The 26,202-nt window shown below is 36.1% G+C and overlaps 1 protein-coding gene across 1 annotated transcript in view; it reads right to left on the reverse strand.

Moving 5' to 3' along the window:
• Positions 1 to 18,631, reverse strand: part of LOC149786581 (myosin light chain kinase A-like) — a 105,648-nt gene extending 87,017 nt beyond the window's left edge. Inside the window, exon 1 of the mRNA XM_089977085.1 lies at positions 18,403 to 18,631. The gene's annotated coding sequence lies outside the window, so the exon portion shown is untranslated. The remainder of the gene's footprint in view (positions 1 to 18,402) is intronic.
• Positions 18,632 to 26,202: the final 7,571 nt, after the last annotated feature.

Consider the following 26,202-nt stretch of genomic DNA (forward strand, 5'->3'; position numbering starts at 1 on the left):
TTACTAGTAAGCCTGAGATTGCTCACCTGGTTGCAGAATAGGAGCTAGTCTAGAAATCATGGTTAGCAGGAATTCTTTCTGTAGAAACTATTTTCCACTGTTGATGACTGCATACATTATGAAGAAAGCTGTTCCACGATGTCTTTATTTTTTGCATCTTCATCCATATTTGAAAGTGCATCACCATCATTTGTACAATATTGTAAGACCACTGTTTTTTTTTGTGATAAAGTTGTTTAAATGTTTTTACTATTTTGTAGTAACAGTGGCATTTTAGCTCTCCTTACCAGAATACAATCTGACAAATTATGTCAGTGATTTTTGAGTTTTACTTAATAGCATCCAAACAAGCAAAGTGACATCATTTGAATAAATCTTAAAGCACTTTAGGTCTGGAAGCTTCTTATCAAATTTGATCTAATTATGTTTATCAGTTTTCAAAAAGGAATTGCTGAAATATCTTTTTCTTCTATTTTTATTGTACAAATCTGACTGCCAGTCATGTTTTCTGTGGAATATTATGAATTCTGCTAAGGATGCTTTTTAATGGCTAATGCTAAACAAAGGTACTGCAGGACATAAAACCTTAATGTTTTTTGGTTACTACACATGAATTCTAATGTGTATCCCAAGTCTCTCAGCATATATACATTTTTGGTGAGGCTATTACTTTGTTAGAACCATTTATAAGTGTCAAGCAAGAAACAGGGGTCAAAGATGGTTGTGTAAAAAATGACCTTTTTCTTATCGCAAGAAACTGTGGATCTTAGTGATTTCCAAACTATAAATCTAGCAGTATGGTTCCAAGGGATGAGGAGAGACCCAGGAACTAATGCTGACTGTATCTATTATTACTTTTCCAAGTTAAATCTATTTTTGTGCCAGTGGTACAACAAAATAAATATTGATGACCCACTCAGATATGAAAGACATGTAAACAATGTGCAGTGTCACAATAACCAGTGCAAACTCTCTCCATGCCTGTTACTTCCTGGTACATGTATTGAATATTTATGGGGTGGGGGGGACTAAAACTAATATATGTGAATCTCACCTGCCATTAGTGCAGTGCTGTATAGTTTTCTTACGCTAATTTCCAGTACGAGGCAAACATTCACACTGACAATCAGAAATTGCTGGTCTAGAACACAATAAACATGAACCCAATCTGATACCTTTAGTTAAGTTCCATCATAATTTAAAAAGGACATCAGAGCTGGAAGGGAGGAGGGAATTAGGAAATAATAGCCTGTCAGATGTATATGATTAAAATAAGCCCCAACCTCCTGCCCAACAAACTGCATTTTATAGCAGCAATTTCATCACCTGCTATTACTGTAATGTTTTTGAATGTATCAGTGTTACTGGATGCTGATGGCCTCAGAATAGGCTGCCAACGTACCATTTGCTGTACAGGGATGCTCTACAGCAGATTGGAGTTTGGTTTGACATCCTGGGCTGCCACAATTGAAACATAATGCATATATAAATACCTTTGCATGTGTGTGATTTAGGTTTTGTATTAGATAGCTTTAACAATTTTAACAACTTATTTTCAGTCATATCATTATGATGTCTGTAGTGTGGCAGTTTATAATGATGTTTAGCACTGGGCATCATGCCGTAGACATGTGGCATCATGTCCCACCGAGTCACATTATCCTGACACCAGGTTGACCAGTCCTAACACTAACATCTTAATGCCAAGCACCAAGCAGAGCAGCTGCCAGCACCATTTTTATAAATCTTTGGTATGACTTAGCCAGGATTTGAACCTGCAACCTCCCAATTCTGAGGTAGATACTCTAACCACTAAGGCCACCGGAGTGGACTAAATACCTTTGCTTTTATGTACAATTGATTGAAGGTAGAACAAAGAAAGTATGGAGTGTAGCTTCCAGAATTTAGTGTTCATGACACCAACCAAAGAAGATCGATTAAGAATGGCCCAAGATACAGCAACAGCCCAAATCTCATGAAATTGACAGATCCCTCAATGAGAGACTATAATGTCTTTTGATAGTCACAATAATCCACATCTGTTGAAATAGCAGAGTCGGTATCTTTGAGAGGGGAACAGAGTTGGTTTCAACCATTTCTATTTCTTGTTGATTTTGCCAAACAGAAATGTAAGGTCTTAACACACAAAGGAGCCTATCTTCATCATCCATTTATGTGAGTGGGCCTGGGGATTTCAATAGAACAAGGGTCTACCAAGGTAGCCGTCTTTTGATCAAAAACCCAGGACAGCATATTGAGAAAATAGTTCTTATTTACCACTGAACATTAAATCACATTTTTCCATTGATAAGGATCAAATTTCAATAATTTTCCTCACAAACACTGGGGAGTGAAGGAATACCATCTTACGAGTAAGGTTTACAAAGGCAGCCCTCACTCAAAAATTCATACCCATTTTGATAACAACCAAAGATGATAGCACTGGTTCCACCTAGGCATTAAATTGTGTGACATTTGCCTGTGAAGCTCAAAGTACATGGCCAGTTCTGAAAGATTTGGGTCCAACATATAGAAAACACAAGAGAGCAGTGAGATTACTGCCCTAAAGCTGTAAAGGTGGATATTTAAGTCTTTCCCTTGAACAGACAAAAGAAAATATGCAACAGCAGTGAAAGGGGGATAGACATGATCAATGTTTTTCCTACCATAACGATTACAGATTATTCTCTACTTGGCATCATAAACCTTTGAAGTCAGTTGCCTTTGTACCTGAGCAGTGCAGGTGAGGGTGGAGAAATTGTGGATAGTTATGTAAGTGGAACCCTCTGTGCTTAAATAGCAGATCCCTCATCATTGTTCATTTTCTGGGGTCATCTACCAAGAGTAGTCAGGAAGGTCACTCAACATAACAAAAGAGGTGCTACCTGGGTACTTTCTAATGCAGAAGTCATGACTCTGTGAAGGATTTGTGGGATTATTCTAAACAATGGAAATGTATAAACATAAAGATGATTCCATTTCAGGCTGAGTGAGTCCTCAAACCATACCTTCTTGTCTGGATTTAGAGACATGAAGACGAAATACATTTTCAAAGAGCAAACAAGTGTATTATTGTCTTCCCCAACAACTGAAAAAGTGTGTCTGTCACTTACACTGGTGCAGTCTGACCACTATTTGCATACCACCCAATCATGCCTGGACAGGTTGTCCACAAGAATATTTCTTGGAATGTGGCAGACTCTGAGAGTTATCTTCTCTGAGATTGTCCAATATTGGTGATTCCAGACTTCCAAGTACAGAAAAGATGTATTAGTACCCCCCTTGACATCTGAGGTACAGTAATATAGGTATTACTGTATGCCACAAATGACATGATGTCTATGGCAACTATCAACCAGTGACATGTTATGCGGTTGACGTACCCTTGTAGTACAAGAAGAACATCCAGCATTTCTAAGATATTGATATAAAGGGAAGATTCCTCATGAGGCCACAATCCTACAAAACTATCATCTCTGACAACATGTGATCAACCCGACCTGAATCTGAAGCATTCAGGTGTATATAAAGGACAGAGGTTTCGGGGCATGTTTTGAAACTCTGCTCAGGAGCTGGTTCTGATTCTGCCAGGACAGGTTTTAGATGCAAATGATGATGAAATTTGGTTCCAAAATGGAATCTGAGCTGACTGAGAATTCATATGTGGTCTCCTGTTCCTAGCAGCAGGAACAGGAGAGACAGCAAATGAAATCTACCTTGGGAAACTAAATCTACTGATGCATTCACACCCCAGGACAAAGAAATAAAGGTACTGAGCATAAAGTCTTCTCTGATAGATTTGTAATGAGGGTCAGGATCTGTAAGATCTTGTTGAAGAGAACCCAGTTTTGTCACTTGGTGGATGAGGAAACTTTGTGAAGGGATCCAGTCTCTATGCTTGTGGATTAGTCCCAGATGAATCACTGTCTTCCAACAAAGTTACAAGTAGTGCATCAACCAGTCATCAAAATACTCGATGATGTGGATGCCACAGGACCTGAAGGGAGCCACTATTAGGTTCATCACTTACAAAAGGCTTCGAGGCAGTGTAAGGGTAAGGAGATGAGTCCAAAACTGAAGGATCTCCTGGTCCAGACAAAACCATATAAATTGACTGTGGGATGGGAAGATAGGGATGTGAATGTAGGCATCCTGGAGATATATGGAGACCAATCAGTCTTAAGAAAATAGGTTGATAAATTGACCATTTTAGCTGTGCTAATATTTACAATGAGAAAATTCAGTGGCTGAAAGACCTCCAGATGTGCATGTTGTCATTGTAAGAGTACATCAAAAGAACATGACCTAATAGCTTGGCGGCAAGTTCAATGACTTGACTAGCTGCTGAGTGGTGAGAAAAGGTACTGATATTTACAATGACTAAATTCTGAGGCAGAAAGACCCAGTGATGTACTTGTGTGTAAGAGTACAACAAACAAACAACTTCAGCTTTCATTATTGTGTTCGTTTCTAAGTGTAGCAGAATAAATAGTGCATGTGACCTTGAAATCAAGACATGTTGAGAGTTAGACAAAATGCTGTTGCAATTTTGGATAAGTATTTTGGGGTTAAACAGCAAATTGACGAAGATTGTAATGAGATTTAGCAGAGTGCTAAAGTTGCTATAACTCATAGTTCACATGGAACTCTATGTATGGTGCCTAGCCTAGTGCTTGGAATAAGACCTTTCCTTGGCCTGACATAATTCACTCTCACTCTAATGGACAAACAGCTATATATCAGCAAAGTAAAGAAGTTAGAAAATTGGACTCAATGACAACCACTAGTTCTACTCATCTCAATATTTAACCACTTCGGTATGCCCAATATGCTTCTGGCAGAGGGCTGCAACATTTGCTGGTGGGAATCCTGTGTTTCCCAAAATAGGAGTCCTGAACTCCTAGTTTTAAAATCTTAGCAAGACCTCTGATATAAATCTACCTCTGCCACTCTTGCATACCACTCCTATCCCATTATGGAGATGAATCCGCAGTCAAGACAAAAATACACAACTCGACTGAAAATAGTGTGAGTATAATGATCTTTGTATGTATATAATTGCATCATGACCATAACATGTATGAAGTTTCACACCATTCCACTAATGACTGCAAGTTGAAATCACAAAATGCTACCATAAAATGCATTCAGCTGTCAAAAAGGGCAATAACTCGAACAAAAATCTTGTGAGAGGGAAACCAACAAATTTATTACTATGTGCATTTCTTAGAAATTGATGAACAAAATATACAATGTTCCGCTTTACAGACATTCTGTACTACTGAGATGGACCATCATAAGGTGAAACGTTGTTAGCATTGGCAATATACACACTGGAGAGAATTTTGGTACATTTTTATGTTACTTTCATGAACCATGATTGAAATTTCTTTACATCTTCTAACTAAGGAAACTGCACTATGTAAAGCAGACAGCTGATCAATACAGTTGCACCTATAGGCTTGAAAAATGAGCCTGAACTATTCCAAAATATTCTACTTTTAGCAAGTATATGACAGCAGCTTTGGAAAGTTCAATAAATGAGAATAAAATATATAAAAGGTAAAAAAAGTTATCAGCTCATTTGTTCCAACTTATCTTTGAGGCCCAGGAAGTGATAATGACCAAATGGAGATAGTAGTCTTTTGAGAGATGCACATCTGAAGTAAAACCAACCGGTATACGCAATAACCTAAATAACCCCCACCAATCATACACCAAAATGATGGGAAAAATTATTTTAACAATACCTAATATATACAAGGTCATTTTTGAGTAGCCAGAATACCAATGATGGAAATCTGGGAAATGCTTTTCCTTTAAAAAGTAAACCCTATACAAAGTGCAACTGTATAGCAGAACCCAAGATAAACTGCTGAGTAAGGACTATTTGTGTTAACAAGACCGACATATACTACACTGAACTAAAAAACAATAGCTCCAAAAGAATATGATTTGCTGGCATTTGCTTCTTCAGGTGATGACCATTTGACCAAGTTTCATGGCACTCCATAAGAAAACTGCAGGAGTAGTTGAAGAACAAAATTATGTCATAGTTGCATTAACTCACTGCATTAAGCTACATGACAAAAATGACAATAACTACAACACAAATCGCAATAGCAGAGTGATTTGTTGACAAGTGCATCTTCCGGTGATAACCATAATATTGTCCGAGTTTCAGGTCAATCCAGCAAAAGCGACGGGACTAGTTGCATTGATGAGATTGTTTCATATAGGGCAATAACTGGCGACAAAGTGATTTGCTGAAACATGCATCTTTAGTTCACGACCATTAAACCTGCTGAGTTCCATAGCAATCCAAAACCATTGGACTAGTTGCATTTATGTGTGTGAGACAGAAGGATGGATGGTGGATTGACAAGAGGTTTTCTATATACCCTTAAGACACAGTAAGTGATATATACTTCATCTTTGCTAGCCAAGGTTCCGATATAATAACCCTATCAAGCAGATATTTCTGTGAATTTCATTGGAAGCAACGATAAGCCAGCGCATCCAATCAAAATGAAGTTGTTCATATTGAACACTGTTCCTTCATGAATGAGGCAAGGGGAGCACACAACTCGAATGGGCTGAAAAATAAGCAATTTTCAACTGCCGGTCCATGTTTGTACAAATATCTTTCACTCAAATACACCTATAATGGCTTCTCTCTGGTACATACTTTCGATATTAAACTTACAAAGTAACCTTTTTAAGTCAAATTCCATTTCTGACTGAGATACAATGTACATGTACCACTGTTATATGCTATTGGTTATTTTGGAATTACCAACTAAGGGAGGCAACTCATGAAATCCAGTAGATGTCGCTAGGACAAAGTACTTGAGTATCTGTTCGATCTGAAAAGGTATAGATAGGGTTATCATATCGGAAACTTGGCTTGAGAAGATGTATATATGTATGAATACGATTCCATGGCACAGCCACAAAATACTGGCTATATGGTGCTAAACTGAAGCTAAATTCTAACAAATATAAAGAACTCCCAAAAAACGTTATAGTAGAAATGTATTATATGTACATGATTGAGATTTTTAACATAGCTTTATCAATTTAAGTCATATTGCTACAATGTCTGCAGTATGGAAGTTTATTGTGATGTTTAGCAACCCAACCATAGTGTCCTTACACCAGGCTAACCAGTCATAAAGCTAACCTCTTAATGCTGAGTGCCAAGTGTGGCAGCTGATAGCAACATTTTTAGAAGTCTTTGGTATGACTCACCTGGGGTTTGAAACTGCAACCTCCTACATTTGAGGTGGATGCTCTAAGCACTTATGCCACCAAAGTGGTCAGAGTTATAGTACAAGAAAAACGACAAAAAAAGAATTCACTTCTTGAGTTAATTTTGTACATTCAAAATTAGAAATTGCACAGTGTGAAATGACCAAACAAGAGAACATGATGATGACTGGCACATTATATGCCTGCCCTGTGTTTAATGGGAACTATGTAAGAACCAGTATGGCATGGCTGACTCTGCAGATTATCAGAAAATTGATCTCAGTGACACAGATCATTTGGTCAAGGTTATTTAGTCTTGAGTTAAACTTGCAGCATAGAAACAATTATTTTCTTAATAGAATTACAATGAAATGTGATCTTTTCTACATTAGTTTTTATGTATTATCGTAAGCGCAAGCCATCCACAAAATATGATCATAGAAATTACTCTAGTGAAAAGCTGTTCCGCAAAATCCTTTTTGGGGGAAAAGCCAAAATGACTTGACTTTTCACCATAAAATGAACAGGCCTCTATCATACCTGAAGTGCAAACCATGCATCCATGTAATCTTGCCCAAACTAAAAGTAACTCACAAACTTTGGTGAAGATACATGTATACGGTCAAGAACAACTTTTATTTCTTCCAGAAACCATATTTCTTCAGTCATCTAAACCTTTAGTTTCAAAATTAATAGGTTCAATTCTTACCCCATGTGCAAGCCATCCAAAAAGTTTGGGCCATGGTCTGTGATGCAGAACTAATGTTATTGTGTAGAAACACCTTTTCTCTTAGTCACAATGATCTAATGTCCTTTCGACCCCAAAACTGATAGGCACTTTATTTATTCCTCAAGCAAACCATCTTTAAAGTGTGGTTCAGGTCTGATGTAAAATTAACGAAACTGTGCAGAAACCATTTTGAAAAATATCGTAGCCTTAACCTGTCTGATCTCTTTAACACAACAGCAGCACTCTTCTTCTTACCCAAAGACAAGTCATCTACAATGTCTGATCCAGGTGTGTTGTGTACAAATAATGTTATTGTGCGAAAACCATTTTATTTCTTTTGCTACAGTGACCTTGACCCAAAAAGCCATACAGTTCTTCCTTATCCCAAGTGCAAGCCATTTCCAACGTTTGGTAACTGTTGATGCTGGAGGACTTTTGTGTATGCCCTGATGGCATCATTGCAAGTATCATGAAACCATGGCTTCATGACATATTCAGCAATAATGTATGTTTGTATTCCCTGGAGCCATTCCTGGAGTATCTTAGTAAATATGAATATGATGTTTCCATGCGAATAAGCTGTCAAATTTGATTTGCAAAGGGACTGAACTATTTCCTAATTTGCCTTATTCAGTTTCAATCTGTGGCCTAGCTCTTGATGTCTGAGTTATATTACCCTGTAAAGTATAATGGAAAGTGGCCATTATGATTGATTTGACACACATTACAACTTAAAGTATAATGGAAAGTGGCCATTATGATTGATTTGACACACATTACAACTTAAAGTATAAATTCCTAAAGCAAGTTCCCATTTGCTGTCTCACTATATTTGTACTACGTACATGTATATATACACAATGCATTTAGTTGGGGCATATTCTTATAAAAATGTCTGCTTGTTACGTCCAAATACAAATTTAGTTTCTCTTTAATTTTTGCGTTGTTTGTTCAACTTTTCAGTATGTAGGTATATATTGATTTCTATATTTATTTTTGTATGTGTGTTTTTATTTTTAATGTTGTTTTAAAGTTTTTAGACATATCACTATGTCTAGCACTGGAGGCATCATGCCACAGACACGTGGCATCATGTCCCATCCAGTTACATAATCCTGACAACAGGATGACCTGCCCTAACACTAATCTCTTAATACTGAGCACCAAGCAAGGCAGCTGCAAGTACCATTTATACAAGTCTTTGGTATGACTCAATCTCCTGGGTTCAAAGCCATCACCTCCCGCATCTACGGAAGACGATTTAAACACCAAGGCCACCAGAGCGGTCTTTTTTCCTCTACAGAAAAGAATTAAGAGTCTGTATGTGCCTTTCTTTATTGTGTACAGCTATGTACTATGTGTGTAACTTATGATGCATATAACTGAGGGTCACAAGGAGGATAAGTTCCATAGAAGTAACTGTGTCACCCTCTCTAAATAAAGACATTATAACTATTATTCTTGTTACAAAAGTAATTATCAATTTCGCAAGAAACCTTAAACAAGATTGACTCCATGTTACAGGTCAGATGTAAGTATAAGCTGGATCCTATGGCAGGATACATATAACTATGGAATGAAACAGTTAGATGAGGTCCAGGACCACAATTACCTTATAACGAGAACATAGTCAAAATGAAGGCCTTATAATGAGGGAGTGCTCTGTGTGTACACTCAAAGTCAAACACACACACACACACACACACACACACACATATATATATATATATATATATATATATATATATATATATATATATATATATATATATATCCACCCCACAAATTATTTATGGACAGAATTAATTAATCAATATGAAAATATGCCTATAATTGATAACTAACTGGCTAGTGCAGGTGATATTGTCTAAACCTTAAATCCTGAGTATCAATGATCGACTAAAGCATAACAAGTTGGTCACAGTTAACTCCTGTTATACAAAGGTGTATAATTCAAAAACATAGATCCATATATTACCTTTATTGAATCACATATAAACTTAAATAAATGAAGAATGTTTAGTATTCAAGAAAAAGCCTGCAATGAATTTCACTTAGAAAATGAAAATTTCACAAACAGGTGAAAGACACCTATTCTTGAGTAGGTTTTGTGAAACTTCCAAAGAATTAAACACATGACTTTGTAAAGCTAGTTAGGTGTACATATCCAGATTAATTATCCACATATCTGTAACTGCTACACAAATGAATAAAATTAAACAAAAAAAAATATAAGAACCTGAAACCCCTCAGCCTTCCACCTTCAAGTGGGTATTAACATTGTTATTTTCTTTTAATGTAGGCAATCCAGCTGAGCTGTAAATAATGATATCAACTAAATGGAAATGTAATGACTTGAATCAAAGTTTCAGGACAATTTTTTTCGCACAGCAGTCCTACAAATTTCATGTCAGCACCTTGCTCTTTTAAATACAACTAATTACCCAAGAAGCCAATTACGTATTACTGACTTAGAACTGAACATGTAGTTAGTATATTCCACTCAATGAAAAAAAGAATAATTATTGTAAACACACACACACAAAATCAGCTGCATTCTATATCCCAAATCTTCACAATTTGGCAAAGCATCATTATACCAAATACTACAAAACACCCTCCCTAAACAGTTGCTAAGGAGTAAAGATGAGAAGACTATATATTACATGCACCCAATCCACACCCCTCCTCTGGAGCATCATGTTCCTTGAGAAAAACAAACTGCAACAACCTGCACAGACTTACTTAAAGTTACCAAGAGAATTGACAAAGGAAAATTAGGATACAAAGACAAACAAACTGATAAAAGACAATCCGATAAATCAGTCTCTAAAATTGTATCAGTCTGATAAACTGGTGGTTTCATATCCACTGATAGAGGCAGGGATACATGTATTTGGACACAGGACATGACTGTTCCAGTGGCCTAAATGGTTAACACATCTATGATGGAGGTTACGGGTTTTGAACCCCAGAAGAATTAGTGGCAAGATTTTCGCTATATTCATTGAGGCAGTCATATTGAATGTTGCAGGGCACAATTTTCATTTAGGAGTTAGTAGGTGTCATGAAAGAGGTCTTTGGTGAAACCTATGTTGCTATGACCATCACTTCTGAAGGACAAGATTTTCAAGGTGACTGCCAATGGTGGCCATAACAGATCTGCATCTTTTTCATTTAGGACCAAACAGACACAATCTGTCAATATGATTCTCCATTAGAAAGAAAAGCACTAGAAAGATTTTCAAGATGGCTGTCATGGTAGCTACATTTAAGTTAAGATCACCACCAGTGTAATACAGGAATAACTGGATATCCATGAAACCTATTCATCTTCTGGGTAAAAATTGGCTGGGCTAAGTAAAGCCTTACTACATACCCATCTCTGGGATGAGCTGAGACAGATTTACACCCTGAGAATAAATATAAGTGCATTTTCTATCACTAACCAGTGTCAAAGTTCAATATCACTTAATATCTGGTGTGCTTCAATTATAAACAACTGTTGCATGAGTTTGCCTATTGGTTATCTAGTCTTGAACATATCATGAAGGTATAACTTAGCTTTGTTCTACACAGGTGCCTAATGTAAACTTTATACTAAAATGGATAAATAATATGGACCTGATGCAGTTTCACATTTTGCTCTTAATATCCTGATGCTGTTCGCATTTTACATTGAAACTTTCAGTAATTTAGGCATCATTTTCATGCACAGATTTCCCTTTCAACAAGCTATCTGACATATTTGTTAAGTTAGACCTATAAGATGTCAAGAGAGAGAGAATGTCAATCGTGATTTTTTATGGTTCTGGCAATGTTTCACTAATCCCAAGTAACAGTTTTCCAAAGTAACTGAAGCTTTATATATGTATGGTCATGCCAATGAAAACATCATATTACTTCAAGTATGTATTTACTTTTCACAAGAAAAATGCACATGTCTATAGTATTTATAAAGCATAAAATGTCAAGACAATAGCTGATTAGTCAAAATCTACGTGAAGAATTGACCTAGAAATGTTCTAATTCTTTTGGCCAATCAGCAATTTTCCTCTTAATGGAATCTGCACAATACCACTGATCTATATTTTTTACTGATATAATTGTCATGCTGAATACAGCAATAATACATTATAGTGGTGATATACAGCAACATCACAAAATACTCAGAAGTCTGTGCCCTGGTGAAACTCTGATAAACTCACAGTGGACTCCAATCAATAATACAGTTTTATATGTGAGCCCTGAAAACTGGGAAAGTCTCTGACTTCCAGAAATAAACAGGATGAAACTATACTTTGGATTTACAACACTTATTTACCTTAAAGTGTGTTGCCCAGAGACACAATAAAGTGGCCAGCCCTAGGCCTGGGTAGGATTCAAACTTGCACCATTCTTTCATAATCTGTCATCCTAACCAGAGAATAACTGTAGATCCCACAGGTCTCTCAGGACTAAAGCTATATTATAACCAATCAATTACATGTACTACTTTTATACACAATTATTGCAATGAGAGCAGTCCAGATGCCACAAATATCAAACTGATTGCAAAGTGTAACTACTAGTTTTTTATTTGATGTTATCAATAAAGTGATAAATAAAACTTCAATAATATGCCAATCTATTCTAAATATATTACAGCTAGTACTATTAATAAAAGCACTAGGTCTAAATACAAACAATCGATCTAGATGAAGTTGACTGAATTCAATACAAATTCCGATGCAGTTGTCTGAATTAGAAATGGAATCCTTGGACTGGTTTTAAACAAACAATAAAACCTGTTTATATGAACAGTGTTTCCCTTTACCTTCATTTGTGCTTCAGGGACCCCCATCATTTTAATTTGACCCCCAGTGTTGATGCCAAAGTTTGTTTTTTACTCAGTCTGACCCCCAATTCTGAGACCAATGGGGATTTTTTACTGTCTTTCAGCCCAAGGGGTTATACTGTATGAACTTGTACACTTACCAGGTAGACAATAATTGGTTTAGAAATGTCGGAGCACTGACTGACTGAGTGCTGTTTAATGACACATCAACACTTCAAAGGCTATATTGCACCTAGAATAAGGGTAATGTGCCTGCCCAGAGTCACAACTCAACTGGCCTTATCTGGACTGCATTAAAACCCACACCCTTCTAGCCATTATTCTAACCTCTAAGCCACTGTGGCTCCCTACAAGTAGGAGCAGGACAACCATAGAAATTCAAACAGCACATGAGGGATAACTAGGGATACTATTAATGCTGGTTAACAGCTAGACATTGTTTGTGGTATTAATGGCAGTACTTTATCGGCAGGTAATGTATTTGCTTCAAATAATGAATATATATAAAGAACTCTGCAAGAATTTATTACAAAAATGATTACTTTTAAGTGTTTAGTAAGCTTCACAACCCCAAGTCCTAAACAGCAACAATGAGAGAGTTAATACATTGCGTTCATGAATTATCCCTTCTTTAGCAAACACAAGCAATGCAAAATAGCATCTTACACATTTTTCAAGAGTACAAGGCCGAAGTAAATATCCTAATACAGAGATGTCAAATGACCACTGGTCAGGGAAGAGTGATGGCTACTAAGTGCAATAAAGACTTTTCCTAGGTCAGTGTTATAAATTTGCAAGTAGCCACCAAATTTTGCACTGAAAAATACAGATGTGTGTACCAGAAAAGGGTTGCACTATGAGTATTTCTATTCCAGATCTGACATTTATTCAGTTCTTGTCATTACCCATTATTAAATCTATTTTGATTCATAACCCCACTTTCTCGAAAAAATTTCTTATAAAACTATTGAACGTTTGCATTCTTGACTGAATAATGTACTTCTGGATATTCTGTTGCTAATGGATTTTTCTTCTGACGTTGTTTATACAACTTCAAAACTACAGTAACTGGATGTTACACTATTATCAGTTTCAAGATAAAAATGGGTTGATGTCAATATATATATCTCAACAATCACAACTGGCAAATGCCAGCAAGATGTTTTTACTGAAATAATTCACTGTCTGTGAATTTAGATTGCCACTTGTGATATAACTGGAAACTGCTAATGCTAATAATGCTCTTTTTCTACAGGAGGGGGCATTTTTTTCTGACCTTATTAGTATGTATATCATAATATTAGAACTGTAAGTAAAACCTAGAAGCTAATGATACCCAGTTCATGGCCAAAATACACATGCTTAATGTTTCACTATGCCATGTATTAGAACTCTTAAGTATTTAGACGAGGGAGGCCCATATGTTGGGCACAGTGCACCTTTGAGGGTACAGCACAACTCATAGAGGGTAGAGTATATAATCTCTTAAAACAGGCGAGAGACAACACTTACTAAAAGTCTAGACTGCCCAGTAACTCTGATCTGACTATATATTTATTTCCTGTGGCTAATGCTAAGCAGTCTGCTAATGCAACTCTGATGTTACACCAAAAATTATCAAAATAATTAAACCTGACAAAACAACTACTTCTTGGAAATGGATATAATTTCTTTCTTACACATTATGTGCTGAAAATAATCATGTTAGTGACTTTAGTAAAATTCCAATATCTGATAGACGTGTTATGAAACAATTTTATCTTAATGGTCAATATACCTAAAAGACAGTCTACTCTAGGTGTGTCCAAGTGTTTGATAGACGATCAATTCACTAGTATAAAGATTAATCACACAATTCATACAATTACATAATTTGTCTTTTTAACAACGAATTTCAGCACATCAATCATCTTTATAAATATACCTATGTCACATCAGACAACCATACAGTTAACTAAACTTATTCACTGCAAATCAAATATCAAAGTTATTTTACTTTGCCATCAGTACCTGTGGAACTCAATTTCAGCAAACCAGTCATTTTTATAAATATATCCATGTCGTATTAGACAACCATACATTTAACCATACTTATTCATTGCAAATCAAATATCAAAATTACTTTATTTGTCCACCAGCACCTGTGAAAATCAGTAAAACAGCAGCTTTCATATATTCCTAATATCTGAATTCACCTCATTCCATTAATACTGACCTTCCCAGCATTTTACCTATCGTGCACAAACATTCTTTGAATTATATTTGTTGAGGATCATTTCTGTTTGAGTAGATAATTGATAATTTAGCAGAAAAAATTCAAACATGAGAAAAACCTGTCACAGTAAAATGACTGAACTGCATTAATAATGGCAAAATACTGTTTTCAACTTTCATCTGGTAAATTTAATAGTTCTGCATTAAATCAGAAAAACTTTCTTAGTAAATATAATAAAAGCATTTCTGTAATGTAGGTGACTATTTTTCAGTCGCCAAAATGTTTCTAAAATCACTGGACTGGATAAAAATGCTAATGATGAGACCAACTTTTCTATATACTGAAGCGAACTAATCCACTGAGTAACTATGAAATCTTTGAGTTACATGTGATTATACAAATCACATTACCATGATGCCCCACACAATAAAGTCATTTGTCAGTTGAACATAGCTGCTTTACTTTTCCTGGCACAGCCTAGTGCTTACAGATAGCAACAAAATACATTTAATCTTGTAGTCTTGAAAGAGTTTACATGTAAAAAAAATTATTTGGGGGTTTAATGCCATTTTTCACCACAAGGATAGGCAATACATGGCACCCAGTATATTTGGACTTTTTTTAAAACGTAGCTTTAACAATGTTTCAGTCATATCACTATGATATCTGCAGTGTGGCAGTTTATGATGATGTCTAGCACTAGGGCATCATGCCGCAGACATGTAGCATGATGTCCAATCCAGTGACATTATTCTGACACAAGGCCAACCAGTCTGCTGAGCACCTAGCAAGGCAGCTGTTAGTACCATTTTTATAAGTCTTTGGTATGACTCAGATGGGGTTCGAATCCGCAACCTCCTGCATCTGAGGTGGACACTCTACTACTTAGGCCACCAGAGTGGTCACAATTAAAATAAAATGATTAAGTTTTGACCACACAGTTTGCAGTGGTACAGCATTATATCTGGAATCACCATTTGTACTCACTGATAAGTTGAGTCAATTGCAAACTACACAGTCCCAGATCTGCCATTGCATTATGCACCAACAGACCTGTGTCTATGGAGTATGTTGGGAGTGATCAGCAGAACAAACAAGAAATACCCTGGCCTGCAGGTGCATTATGCAACAGCAGATCAGGATCTTTACTGTTGACTTGACTTATAAGAGAGTATATATAGTAAGTCATAATATAGGATGCTATAACAAAGGAGAGCTATACCCTACTACAGTACCTTGCCCATGGGTTTCTGTGTGTTTGTATTTTAATAACAGACTTCTAATAACAATTTCAGCCAACAGAGGTTTTGCTAGGAGTTTAGAACTTAATATACACACACCAGACAATTTTACCCCCAGACAAGATATACTATAGTTTTGTTTATGAGTGCTTACCAAAACATCATTACATAAAACATCTCATCATGACACAGAAAATGGAGTAATATGACTGGCCCATATATGCACCCAATCTAGTCTGAGGAGGGTCCTTCTGGTCACAAGTCTGGCATGCTAATTATGGTTCATAATTTGCAAGCAAAACTTCAGTTATTCATAAAATGGACCAGTGCAACAATAAATTTATGGTCACAGGAATGGAACTCAGTGACATCAATGTGAATGTCAGTATGCAGTTAGGTTGGTAATCATTTTCAGACCCATACAATTTTGTGTTGTGGCATAGTAAAGACTATTTGCATATGCATCTTTAATCACCATGTTTCGTTGTCTCTCTGAATCATTCTGATTTGTACATACCAGTACTTCATGTATTACTTTTGTATTCTGCATTTTATTTTGTGTTACAACTCATCTAGGTTAAACTTAAGTTCAAAGTTACCAAATATATTTATATTCACAACCACATTTATTTATTCATTATCTTCGAATTTCTTGTTCATCATTGATGTCTTTTAATATTTGCTTATTTGTTTATTCATATTCTAACCTTTCCTTGTTCCAGATCCAAATCATGCATCAACCATGATATTTAAAATTCTGCTGTTCAATAGAGAGGTTCCCTTATCTACTCTGGAATTTATTTTAGAACAATAAACACTTCCACTTGACTACAGGATACTATATCTAGCTCCCATCATTGCACATGAGTTATTGTGCCACCAACACATAAAATCACATTATATAATGTAAAAGACCAAATCTATTACATGTACTAAATTCACCCTGTTTTCCGGTGCTGTCTGTTGACATAAAACCTAGGACACTACACCCACCAGAGAACACCATAGAAGAAGTGTTCCCTTGGAAAAACTTACATATGAACAGTGTCACCTAGTCATGGATAAATCAATCACTCATGCAACATGAGAATGACTACAAACTATCACCTGACCAATAAAGACATGAAATATCTCTCTTTCCATGCTTCAAATATTTAAAATACTGTTACTATTATATATAAAAAATTGGTCTTATTATCAGGCATACAACTACTGAGAGCAGTCAAACAACCTGCACATCTCAACTTCTTTTTGGTGTTGTGTGTGTGTGATTAGGATTTTTAACAATTTTTCAGTCATACTGCTATGATGTCTGCAGTATGGCAGTTTATAGTGATGTCTAGCACTGAGGCATCATGCCACAGACATGTAATATGATGTCACACCCAGTCACATTATCCTGATACCAGATCAACCAGTCCTAACACTAAGCTCTTAATGCTGAGCACCTAGTGAGGCAGCTGTTAGTACCATTTTTGTAAGTCTTTGGTATGACTCTGCCAGGGTTCGAACCCATGACCTCTTGCTTCCAAGGTGGATGCTCTAACCACTAAGCCACCAGAACAGACTCTTTTTTGGTGTTGTATTTTAAAGTACACATTTGAAAACTGCTAAAAATATATGTGAATGCCTCAATTTTCAAAACTGGACTGGATGACTCTAAATGTACATGGGTATTGAATCTCTTATATCCAGTTTCAACTGATCAGGCCTTCTACCACTAAATGTATCCCTTTGCAATTCATATCTGAAACAGTCAGTGATGTCAATAAGCAATGTCTCTGTACATATATGCACTCAACCGTGTATGGGGACATACTGTTTTTATGTGCATTTAACAAATGAAAGGTTTTTATCGGTTTACTCTGCACCAGGCATTGGAATATATTAACATTCATGAATGAATTCCACTTCATATGAGGCGAAGAAGATATTCGTTAAACTTGCGTAAAATTTGCAATTAAGTCAATGTGAAGTCCTAAATATAGAAAAATAGTAAATTCAAAATAACTTGGATGCATTTGATACCAGCAGTATATATGACTGGTAAAAGACATACCTAACAGGTTTAACGAACATCACAAGTAAGCAAAATAATTTATATCAAAATCAAACGAGACAACCATACCTGAATGTTCAAAAAACTTGTCACTGAATGTCACTGTCACAATTTTCGAATAGGCACCTGAAAATAAAGTTAAAGGTTTTCGAGATCTACATAACTCAATACACAGAATCTACAGTTTATCTATATATCTCCTTTTTCCACCGTATACAAATTTTCATGGAATACTGTTTCTCTTTTCATCCAGACTTTTGAAAGGTTATCCTTCGATATGTAGGTCTCCATAGGCGCTATTGGCTTCCAAGCACATTGCGCATTTTTCTGCGCATACATACTTGGCGGACTGAATTGAATTCTTAAATCCCTTTAAATAACCATGGGAAAAAATTTATTTCATAACCAGTCTGGTACAAGCGCGCTCTCTGCTCTAGTCTTGCTTTTCAAGGTACGTAAATGTTAAATATCGAGCAATCAAGTTTTTCCTGCATTACTTCCCCTCTTCGCGTATGCTCTACGTAGGTCCAAACCAAAAACTTATTAATAAACTTGAAGAAAGGTGGATTGTGCATGAAACATCTAGCATCTTTCATCAAATCTTTAAAAATATCTCGGATCAAGCGTTTGCGAACTAATTATTCTGAATGACAAAATATAACAGACTAGTTTCTTAAAAAATACATTTTGTGCTATTACACATTTGTTTTTCTTCATTTAAATGATTTACAAATAATGAGATTATCCAAAAATATTCCCCCAAAAAAATTGTTTTTGACGGATATTCTTTTAACATGGGCAGAATTTATGACCGTAGAGAAAGATAGAAAATTCCTTGAAATTTCACAGGAGGGTTTGTTTAAAAATAAAAATATAACGATTAACAACAGACCAGTTGTGGATCGATCGTGGCTGTCGAAGGTGGTAAAATTTAAATATCATTTCTTGGGTGAACAAGGTGTATACTTATTACATGAAGGATTTTGTAATCTATACTATTTTTCACCCCAGATTAAAAGATAATACGGTATTTTAAGTGCAATCAGACTATATTTAAAAACATTAAATTTGCAGCATGTGCAAAAAATCTGCACTCTTTTTTTCCAGAAGAATACTGAAGTTCTACCCAAGAATAAAAAATGGGATGCAGAAGGATATATACTTGTCTAATAAAGTCATTATTACATTGTCCTAAGACTCAAGAAACCTTTTCTAAAAAAATTAAATTCAACATTCCAAAAGTCAAACATTGGTGGAATAAGGTATATTCGATTCCAAAATTACTTTGGATACAAAATATTGGTGGCTCCAGTTTAGAATTACCCATAACATACTGAGTACAAACAATTTTCTATTCAAAATTGGTTCCGTTGCTATAAACGGTGTTCTTTCTGCAATAGCGAGGAAGAAACGATAAAACATTTAGTTTGCAACTGTGTTGTTGTAAAACATTTTTGGGTCGGGGTTTATATTTTTATAGAAGCGAGACTGGAGTGAATTTCGAGATTTCTGAAAATCTTTTTTTATTTGCAAGATGCTCTACTTTTAAATTTTAGCTAATACGTCTGACCCGAGAAATCCAAAAGTACAAAAGTTATTTACTAAATTGAATCATGTGAAAACATATTTCATTAGGAAATAGAGTAAGAACTATGATGGTGGAATAGAGTGATCACTGAATGAAATGTTGACTTTGAAAAAGTATGACCCGTTTTCTGTCACTCCCTTTCTCGTACATATATGCGGGCAGGGATGCACATATATGCAGATAAATGTGAGCATACACGTAAACAATTTTTTCGTACATGAGAATGACTGTTTATGCATGCTCTCATACTTAATTATTTATAGAATGTTGGTCATTCTAATATTATCGTATGTAGGGATACCCATGGGTAAATTATGATTTCTCGTGTCCGACATTAAAATGTGTCGTCTTGCTGGAATTTGGAAAGTTGGAATCTCTGTGGTTAAAGGCAGTACGCATACATTGGTTAGTTCCCTTTTAACACCCTAAGAATAGGAATCACTGTTCTTGGTTGTTTTTAAGTTGAATTGGGTCAAGTACTGCTGCACATGCAGCCGGGCCTGATGAATTCTGGGTTAACCAATTTATGTTATAGTAATTCTAATTTCTGTTGATTGATATCAATCGTTCGTATCTATGATGGTGTTATTTGCGTTTAATTTTGTGTTCCGCCTTGTGCGGGGTGGGGTTTGGCTGATGTTATTGGGTTATTGAATACTTAAGCCTAAAATAAGTAGGACCTCTTAATGATATTATCCCCGGGGGTTAATATGATATTATCCCTGGGGTTAATATTATTTATGTCATTATTTAGTTTTTAAGCATATAGTTAAATGGCAAAATTATCCGCATGAGATATTCTAGGGATGTATGTAACTTGCATACGATTACAATATATGACTTTATAGTTTTCATCTTTACAGCATATGTGTATACACCTCTTTGTAATGTATCCGTATACTAATAACATCGTCCTAGACGAAATCACAGCGAAACATATATTGTATTAGAAAAGCACTCTAAAAGAGTAGAATAAGAGCCGCTACACTGATTCTTTGTATTGTTTAGCTGATCAAGTAAAGTATATAAGTTTCTAGGCTTCAGATATTTACAAACTGCATCCGATCCGGCAGATGTATATATAGATTTCTAACAATCAAATCCTGGAATTGAAGTGTTGTAGATTGTTATGTACACAGTGTAATTATTACTCGGAGTTACTTACATTTTGCAGTTATGTTTCTGACGTTCGATATATATGCTTTCTTTATTGTCGTCATCAGCAGTCATGCCTTCTTTGACCTTGCTAGTGTAGACCGAATTTCAATATGATAGAAATTATCGGGTGTTGATATGGTCTTGGTTGTATTATTATTTCTTATATATTAGAGTAAGCACAAAGGGTATACACTTATAGGACTTTGTACGCAAATATGAGCAATGTATCACAAAATGTGATCATTGTCTATAACTTGTTATTGTTGTTGTATGGTTTAACGCCATTTTCAGCACACCATAGGCTATACATGGCGGCCAGTATTAATGGTGGAGGAAAAACCCGGCAAAACCCCGGAAAGAACCACCGACCGACGAGGAGCTACTGGCAAGCTTTCTCACATAACCACACTGGCCGAATCGGAGACTCTAACCCACGCAGACAGAGGTGAGATGGCAGTGATCCGTAACGGAAAGCGCTTTAGACCAATCGGCCACTCTGGGCCCCCAATAACTTGTACAAAATTATAATATATGTTTCACATGTAGAATGTATGTATTACTGATTTTCATTCGTGTAGTGATGTTTAATTATTGATTAAATGAAACAGGTATATCTCGTAGCGTCCAGCTGACGAACACGACGTATTTCCGGTTCCAAACCTATCGTCGAAATGACAAGGAGCCACCTCGCATGGCAAGCCCCTCCCAGACTGTTGCAGACTTGTATACCATTCTCGTGGTATTAGTTATCACGCGGACAATCATCGTGCTTATGGCCTCCTGACCACCCCTTTCTTTCAATAACAAATGCTTCACTTTGACAAACCCTTTCGTTTCGGATAATCGGACTAGATGTATTTATGTGTTGGTTGGCTAACCGGTTGTTTGAGGTTGAAAATGTGAAGAGAATCGAGACATTTTAATGTTTATGGATTTCCATCTTAAAGCGAAATTTGAAATCTCCAGGAAAAATAAAATCTCTTTACTCCAGGAGGTTAGGAAGCTGCTCCAAAAAGAGAGATTCGATCAGCTTGTTTCCTTTTATCGCGTAGGAGAAGGGCGGTAGAGGCAGAAAAAATTGGATCGTTTTGCCTGAGGTTTGGTCTAACTCAGACGATGTATGTTCGAAATTGAAGGTTGTAGCGTAGTTAAGAATGTAATTATAGAGTTCTTTTCGATGACAGTAAATTATGTTCCACAGTAGTGGCGTGGGAACGACTTGATGGAGTAAATGGAGGGTGTTAGATTATTCACTTTGGCTCATCTCTAGACAACGTTTATTTCGCTGCCGTATACATTTTCATAAAGATGAATATATTCCGAGGATGTTATATCTAGTGCACAATGTAGTATCGAACGCCAACGAGTTGCTATTTAATGCACTTAATAAAGGTCCATCCGTGCATAAACGGGTCGAATGGCGAGTATAACGTGATGTCGTCATGTTCAAAACAAAATATGGTTGTAGTACAAGTGGGACAAAACGGCTGAGAAGCGTTCTAACAGTTCTCCCCTCTACAATAAGCAAAGGAAGAAACACACTCCAACAGAAAAACAATGCTTAACGAACTACTAGTGTTGATAAACACAGTCAACACATACATATCATATAAGAAACGGCACAAAAATTCAGAGTAGCTGCCTCAAGCCTGTTAAGCAATGGCGGAAATTTTGATTTTGTTTGGAGTGGGAGGTATCTGGTCTGTAGGCTGGTTACCGATCGAGACTGCATTTTGGGTACCTCCCCGAGTCGTGGTCGAAACAGTCTGCTTGTGTAGCCATATCAAAAGTATTTGCGAATAATGTTTGTTCCCTCAGCAACAATTATAACTTCTTATCATAAGCGTCGAACCTTTGGTCTCTACGTAAAAATTATGTAAGACCCTTTTTCACTTCAGGATAGTGGCATATAATTCAGACCTGTGTAAATAGCTTCCCATGAGGAAGTAATTTCTGGGGTTTCTAACTTTGCTTGCGTCTCCCTCTTTAACTCGTGCGCATAAAGTTCAACAATGGATTTAACAAAATGATGAACACCCAGTTCAACAACAGACAGTAGCGTACTAGCGGGGGCTGGACGGGGCTCCGAACGCCAGAGGTCTTGGGGCGCCAACATTTCTTGGGGCCATCATCATTACTCCTGAGGCCATTTACCCTCAATACGCCAATGGCAAAGGATATACGGAAATGATATCGTTCCTAAATGTAACTTCAGCGAGTTATCAAGAAAGAATCACCGTATCGACGTTGTGAAGAAATATGATTGATATATGGAAATATCACTCTGGATGATAAATGTATCACCAAGGGTATCAACATTTAGGATTTTATACACAAATTTGAACACTACATGCTTATTTTAACAAAAGGTGATCAAATTCATAATTCCTAAAAAAATATGAATAATGTATGCTATATCCATGTTTAGAGTGTACGTATTATTGATTTTCACTCGCATAATGATCTTGAATTATTGATTTTGCTCAGAGAGTGATATTGGATAATATTGATTAAAACTGGAACATGTGCATCTCGTAGCGTCAGTTGAGGACGATGCATTTTCGGTGGAATGGTCAAAGAGCCGCCACGCTTGGTTCACCCATCGCAGTCTACTGAAGGATCATTTTAAAGCATCCTTATTCTCTGCAAAAGCTTTTGTCCCTCATTGCGAGTAAAACATTACCGTCATCTGATCTAATGTCACCATCGACCGCATCATATGGGTTACACGAAACTCCTCAGAGTTCTATCTCTTTGACTAAATCATTCGTATTTCATTATGTTTTCATCAGATTAAAGCAAAACATTGACATTAAATGAAAATAATTTATTATATTTTCTGGTAGTATATTTTGTGCTATTAGATAGTTAATCGTACACTTGCTCAAAGAAACTGAAATTTCCAATTTTAGTATTTCTTCCGTACTCGGGTTTGTCGAGGACTATTTTAAAATAAAATATCATCTTCACAAGCATGCTCTAAGGGCAAGTAGTGTCAATAAGGTTATTCGTTTCGTTTTCACTTCCTAATATAAACTGTATTAAATTAACTCATAAATCCATGCTTAGATAATATTCTATATCATTTCTGGAAATGGATTTACTTTATTTTACTTTCTGTAGTATATTAATAGCCCCCCACCCCACCCCCCTAAAAAAAAAGCAGTCCTAGCGAAGTGCGATACAGGCGTCCCGTCCCAGGCACTGAATCTATTATTTAGGTGTATTTGTTCTAAATATAGAAAACATACTCCTACAGTAATAATAACACCAGCTATCAAGTAATAAAAGTTGTAATCTATTTTAACAATATCTAAGTCAGCCTTGCGTGACCCTGTTCTCTCAGTAGTCGTACATGTTTTTTTTAATTTTTCAGCTTTGTCTATTTTAAATTAATGCGAACGTTTACCATGTTGAACATAACTATGATCTTTATCGTTTGTGAATTTACAACCACTGGCGATTTAGAAAATTGTAATTTGTATTCCATTTTGCTTTCCAGATCTTGCTCGCTTCTTCGCGTTCATTTTGTAAATAAATTTGAGCTTCGTCCTAATAGGTATTTGAGTTATTTTTCATCTACCTTCAAGTTGCCTCCACCTTACAAATATCTTCAATGTTTAATGACCTTCTAACGTAACTACGTTCTAGTTTTCTAAACGTTGCCGCTTTGGGTTTAAAAACTGATGTGCTCAAAGTTATCAATCAAACACGTATTGCTGAAAGTGGCAATATCAAACTAACAGATAAAATTCACACAAAAATTACATATTTCTGCTTCTCGTTACGTAGCCTTCTTTCAACTCTTTCTGTAATTCGTTTATTTTATGAATATGAAGAAATGTGCTAAAGAAATATGTTATTCTCAGTAATATTTCTCTGTTGATGTCATTGGTATTATAGTCGTTTATCCAACTCCTTAGCAGTCAAGTGTTGACCAGTTATTCCGTTGTAGGTTCCATTTACCATAATAACCTTTAATGCCTCATTGTAGGCTTCATGTGCAAGCAGTCTCAGCATCCTGTAATGCCATTTATATACTGTTCAGATTCTAAACGGCCTTTGGACATACTTAAATAGTATTGTCGCTGTCGTTGGGGTTTAACGCCATTTTTCAGCACATTATATGTTATACATGGCGGCCAGTGTAACCTGTGGAAGAAGATCCCAGGAATACACCAAGTACTACCATCGACTCAAAGGATGTTACTCTCAAGTGCCTTTCATACCCACACTGGCCGAGCCCTAGACTTTCAGCCACACGGAGAGTGGAGAGATGACAGTGAACGGTAATGGCGACGCTTTAAACCACTAGGCCCCCCCCCCCCCAGGGCCCCCCATTTAAACAGTGCCAAAATACCCGAGGCCTGATAATAGAACACCCTAAGAATGATATTACTGAGCATCCTAATTATAAAAGAAAAGACTATCCAACTAAAACAAACAATCCGATAAATTACGTAATACTGTTCCGAAAATGACAGTTATTTTTTATCAGCGTATCCGTTTCCGCTCAGGTCATAATTTGTTGAACATTTAATGGTTAATGAATATAAACAATTTATCATATATGGATTAGGGATAGATAAACTACTTAATAATGTAATTAAGTCCATTTCTGAAAAGGAGAAGAAATCGTATTGCCAAGAAACATGCAAACACGAGGTTCAAGTCTCTGTCAAGTGTGACGGGCATATGATGGTAATATCTGATTCTCTTTGACTTTTATGTAGATATCGCCAAGGAAACAGAACGATCCTGATCCATACTGGCAGAAGAATACAATAAACGTACGTGGCAGCACACAAACTTTGTATGATTTAAAAAAAGGGATTTGATGGCATTCCAATGTAAGAATATGCCTATGCAAAATTATAAATGTTCATTGCGCCAGAATATGATTGCAAGATTTTATGACAACGACCAGAGTACTTTTGACTTGAGTTTTAAAAACGTGGAGCCAATGCTATCAGCAGGTATCAACGTATTCATCTGTTGTGGTTTTTTTCGCATTTAATATTTGGACTGAAATCTTCAACGATGTTATCCACAGTTTTGAATTTTTAAATAAATCTGCGATGTTAAACTTGACTGGTTTAATAAATTACTGAAAATGATGCACT

The sequence above is a fragment of the Sinohyriopsis cumingii genome, chromosome 12 (genome assembly GCF_028554795.1).
Source record: "Sinohyriopsis cumingii isolate HCF-2022 chromosome 12, ASM2855479v2, whole genome shotgun sequence".
Taxonomy (NCBI): Eukaryota; Metazoa; Mollusca; class Bivalvia; order Unionida; family Unionidae; genus Sinohyriopsis; species Sinohyriopsis cumingii.